This window comes from Chenopodium album, chromosome 1, assembly GCF_948465745.1.
Source record: "Chenopodium album chromosome 1, dcCheAlbu1.1, whole genome shotgun sequence".
Lineage (NCBI taxonomy): Eukaryota > Viridiplantae > Streptophyta > Magnoliopsida > Caryophyllales > Amaranthaceae > Chenopodium > Chenopodium album.
Window position 1 is genome coordinate 2,220,506 of NC_137834.1, and position 6,000 is coordinate 2,226,505.

Consider the following 6,000-nt stretch of genomic DNA (forward strand, 5'->3'; position numbering starts at 1 on the left):
CATGTCACGGCGCCTTAATTAAGGTTTATCTGCAGCTCTAGGGTTCCGTGCATCCCCATATTCATTTCCTCTATAAATACCCCCTTCCTTTCTGCAGTTCGGGGCATCAAATAATTCTCTATTCTCTCTTCTATGCTCTAGCATAAACACTAGCCTACCTTAATCTCTCACAATACTTCCCCCAAGCACTTCAAGGAGTCCATACTTTACCCGAGATTTCATCCTTAAACTAAGGCCTGAAAGGTAGAATTGTTTGAGGGTTTGACCTCAAATCAACTTTATTTAATTTAATTTAAATTATTGTTTTATTAATTTCCTTAAAGTTACTAACGCGTTTAATATTTTGTAGTTGCAAACAAACAAAATCAAAGTAAGGAATCATGTTCCTTTTATTTCTATTATTTTTCTATCAATTTTTATTATGTTTAATTTGTCATATATTAATTGTTTGATTATTGTTGAATTGGTTCCAATATTAATGTTGATTTTATTACTCCCTCCGTGTTTTTTTTAAGTGTTACAGTTTGACCGACACATAATTTTAGGCAATTTAATTGACTTAAACAAAATAAGAGGTAAGTGGGGTAGTTAGAGTATTAAAAAATTGTAAAAGAAAGATAGTGAGGTTAATAGTTTATTGAAAAGTAATGAATGTGAGAGGAAATATATAATAAATTTAAAAAGTAGTTGTGAGATTGGGTGGGGACCATGAGAGGAGAGAGATATAATATTGTAATGTAGCTTTTTGCCAAAATAGGAAGTGTAACACTTAAAAAAACACAGCAGGAAATGGGAAGTGTAACACTTAAAAAAACACGGAGGGAGTAAATTTATTGATTGCCATATTGCATGTTTAAAGGGAATATGTAATTGAAAATCACAACTAATAAGATAATTTGGACAACCGATTTAGGTTCCTTTTTAATCTTGTTATTTAATTAAGTGATCACAAATATTTTAGAATTATATGTGTTTATGCTAATTTTTGTTAAGTGGGATTGAATATCAAAATCTAGGCTACGAATCAACTAAATAAAATCAAGGACAAAATAGAATGAAAGCAATTAAATGAGACGAGGGATTGGTGACGCGGAAAACCCAATGAAGGTAAAAACCGCGGGTAGAATGAAGATCTACCAAACTTTCACTATGAAGAAAATATCAAGAATGACAGTTTACAAGGTGGTTTTTTGTAAGAATATTGCTAAGCTTGATGTATCCTTTGTTCGTCGATGCTTTCCCATTTATATAGATCATTTCTAGGTTAGATTCTAGCCGTTACAAGGAGATAGGGTAGTTCCCATGATTTTCGGTCTGCAGTTGCATAAAATATCTTTTCTGTTTTGATTCTCCACGAAGGATAGGTTGAGCTTGGACTCGGTTGTTTATGTCTATCTTTTCCTAGAAAATAGGAGGCCGTTACTTGACTTCGTCTTCCGTTGCTGCTGAAGATGCTTCGTCACATTTCTGCCTTCGTCAAGAGGAGTCTTCGACGTTGACTTTACTTGATGACTATTGTTGACTTTATACTTACAGATTTTTACCCATAACAATATGTGTGCATTAATATTCAACCAATTTAGCATATAGTATGGAGCGAATTGAATCTTTGTTTGCATGCCTTTGAGATCGCAAGAATACTTTTCGCTATAATTCTATAAGAATCGAGTAGAGGCCAATACGGGCGAATGTGACTTCATGACTCACTTCGTACCATCATCCCCGATCCTCCTTTTGTGGTTTTGAACCATATGGAGTTAGTAATCTCATGGATTATGAATGAGTTGTAACCTTCACGGGTCAATCGTTGTTGCCTATCATTGTCCCTTATTCGTGGTTGCCTTAAATGATATGTGAACGGTTTACAAGCTCCTTAAAAACTTGTTGGCGGCTCCTGCTTTCCTTGTCCCTAATCATATATGTCAATTCCCACTTCATATGAGTTCCAAGCATATTCACACATGCTTACGTAGGCGCGCTTCAAACGACGCCTACAGCTGTGGGGTACTGTTTGGTGGCATTTGGTTTCAAAGGCGTTGGTGTTGTTTTTGTTGGACCGAGATGCTATTTTGATGGTCTTCAATTTGGTGTTGGGTGTATGTCTTCATATCTGGTTGATTTTATATTTTCGCTCCGGATTCTGCAAGAAAGGAGGTTGACGTTGGGTTGACTAGAGAGCACGACGGGACTCTTCGACGTGCAAATGTGATACTTTATTCCCGAGACAGAGGCCTTCATGTGTGTGTTGTCTTGACGATGTCTTATTCTTTAACACACTGTGAGATGTCTGACTTTGTACCTGGTCGTGTTCTGTCGTTTGCGGCTTAGTGGAAGCGGGACAAGTATGGTGCGTGTTGCGGGACTATTATATTGGCTATAGTTTTCTTCCTTTCTCCTTTTTTTCATTGGGGAATCAGAGAAGGAGGCTCTTGCTTTGCTGAAACGGGCTCAAGCGTTTGCTAAACTCGGGATATTGGTGCTCGTGTAACTGATCACATTTTCAGCGGGATCGGATTCGCTATACCTAGAGGGGTAGGGCTCAGATTGTATCTCGATCCCCACTAATTTCTTTTAATTCGGTTAACTCTTTTTTTTTTTTTTTTTTTTTACAACGGTTTAAATAAATATAAAAGTATTACAAACTACAAACCTTACTAGCTCTCCTAATACAAGGAGAATACATAAAACTAAGGGGTCGTTTGGTTCGCACAAGGGAATCGGAATGGAATGAACAAAGGGAAAGACATGGAATGGAACGAAAATCCCCCAATTTTGGAGTGTTGTTTGTTTTGAATAACAAAGGAATGAAATGAATGGAAGGCCACCAGTCCAACCACCACACCACCACCACTCTCCTTCACTTTCAACCATTTTTGGCCACCACCTAGGCACTCCACCCACTCGCCGCACCTCCTCCACAACTCCCCCCCTTCGCCGCGCCACTACCACCCCTTGCCGCACTGCCTTGACCTCTCCTCCCCCGAAAAAACCTCCCCAAGCCCCGAAAAACCCTAACCCCGATCTCCCTTGACCCCGAAATCCGCCGCCCAGCCCTCCCACCACCCTCGAAGCCCTAGCGGGGGAGGGTCGACGGTGGTCGGAGGAGGGGCGGCGGTGGTAAGGGTAGGGGCGACGGTGGTCTGAGCTACTTTTCCGGTGGTGGTGTGAAGGTGGTGATGTGGTGATGTGAAGGTGGGTAGGGAATGGAATGGAAATACCTGGGGGGTGGGGAATGAAGTTAGAGGGATTTGGGGGAATGAAGGGGGTAAAGGGAATGGGAAAAATGGGCTAACAATCAACAACAAAGGGAATGGGGGCAGTTGATTCCCATTCCCTTTGATGATTAACCCCAACCAAACGACCCCTAAAATTCTTCCCTACTTGATCTTGTTGGCTTGAATAATTTGCCTTTTCCTTTGAACTTGGAGAATGTACTAGAGGACGACGAACAAACAAATTCCGGCAAACATATAAACGAGCTGAAAAGGACACCAAGTGCCTATAATATTAAGTAAATGGGACGGGAAAACAAAGCATTAGGGTCGGTTTAACAACACAAACTGAATCGCCGATTCATAATAATAATAATAAAAAAAAAAAAAAAAATGTGCTAACCATGTTACTTAATCATCCTTAAATCAATATGATCGTGCTAACCATGTTACTTGCAGCTCAGGATGGCTATAAATATGGAATGAAGTAACCTTGCATGCACGTTACGTACTTGCAGCTAAGGATGGCTATAAATATGGAAGTCACCATGTTACTCCAAGAATTCAGTATTATACATAAATAGCTTCACATTCGTTGAGTTTGCTCCCCCGAAAAGATGAAAACGGCCATGTTCTTTCCTGCAACTTTATCCGGAAGGATTTTATCTATTATGATGATAGCAGTTATGGTATCCAACGTTCTTGCTCAAGGTAATAATATGAACAGCTTACCTGCATGATTTTTATTATTATTATTATTATTTTTTATTGTTTTGAATAAAAATTAATTCATAAATAAAAAGTCATACGACATATATAAAGTGATTTAAATCTAATAAAAAACATGACAATTGAATCAAATAAAAACAACCTTCAGAGTTACGATCGTTGTTGCAAATCTTACATTTTTCATACTCTTTTTTATAACGCTATGATTTACAGCCTTCTACGACAAGGGATCTATCCATATGTTGTAGTTATGAAGAAAACTTTAAGGATTAACCATTTTTTCAATACAGCACAAAACTTTACCCATGAAACAACTCATACCATACTCAAAATACAAAACTGTAACAATCAAAACCCACCATAGGGCCAGTTACTACACTCAAAACCCACTATAGGGCTACTTACTGCCATCAAAGAGTATAATTTTATTGAATTTATTATCAAAAACATAAAACTAAGGTGAAAGGGTCGGAAATAGCCAATTATCTAGAGAAATTTAGCTATGTACGGCCTGTAAAACACTTACTTTAAACGTTTGAAGAATTAAACCATAGAGATAAAAAAATAGAGAGGAAATGGTTGGGATCTTTTTTATGTGGTAATCCTATATTTTGTATTTTGTATTTTTCTCAATGGTAGTCAAATTTAGTTTTAATTCTCAAAAGTAACTAGATGTTTTTGGACTTTTGGTTATACTTGAAAATGTGGCCTGGTATTAATAACCATTTTTCGCTATATATAATACCCCTACTTTTCCAAAATTTATTGTCTTGTTAATAGTATAATAAGCATCTAGGCCCGTTTCTGAGACTTTGGTGGCCTAGGGCGAACATATAAATTGGGGCCCTAATTAATTAACACCCAATATATTATGTACGAAGTACAAGGTATATACATATGATTTTTATTTTTATTTTTTAACTTGGAAGGGTATGCAAAATGAAAGATTAACCTCCTCGATTTCAATTCCAAATTCATATCAAAACTACTCTAAAAGACAATGAAAGCTTACTAGCTAAATGTTGTTATATGTTAATTAGTACGGAACTACGGAGTAACAAAATCTCGAAACAAAAATGATTTTATTCACTACTGAGTAATATTTGCCTATTTGGTAAAAATAGTCAAATCGCTTGTCTAATTAGTTTAAGCCATTGCATTTGTTTCCATTCATTTTCCCAACAGGTTGGAAAAAAAAAAAAAAAAAACAAAAGTACAAAACAAAACAAAACAAAACTACACAGTAATGTACTCCTGCTCCTCCGTAAGTATGAAATTACAAGCCAAATAATTTTTAATTTTTTTTGAGGAAAAATGACAAGCCACATAATTATTATTATTTAATTTATTTATTTATTTTTTTATAAAAAAAATCTTACTTTATCCAATTAATTTATACACAAGTGCCCATTGCATCACATTAATCTATCAAATTAAAACTTAGATTGCTGAACACAATTTATCAATTTTTTCACAATAAAATAAAATAAATAAAGATAAAAACATTCAAATGAAAGAAATTGTAGAAGGTTGAACACAAACCTTGCAAAAATATTATACAACGTCGTAGCAAGAGCGATTTGGAGACAGAGTGAATATTGAAAAAGTTTTGTCCATGTTCAGATTACTAACCACTCAATAATCAAGTAATTATGTAGATTATGTAAGATAAAAAAAAAAAAAGAAGATACAAGTTACAGAGAATTTTCATCAAAAACAAAATAAAAGAGTTATTTCAGTGTTAAAAATTATTTTCATCTTCAATTGATTATATTGGAAAATGGGATCTCGGTGAAATTTGAAAAGGTTGAAAGAGATAATTTAATTTTAGAAATAAAGGGATTCATCTAGGCAAAAACTGTATATACAATGCGAAAATCAAGGGAGTTAAATGCTTACTTTGCTTAGGAAATTGTCGAACTACTCAACTACATCAGAGGTAAATGCTCAAGTAATTATAGATTTTTTTTCTTGGATAATTTGAGGCCCTGTTTTAAACGAAATTTGGGCTTTACAATCTTGGGCCCTGGGCGGTTGCCCCACCTGCCCCGCCCCAGCT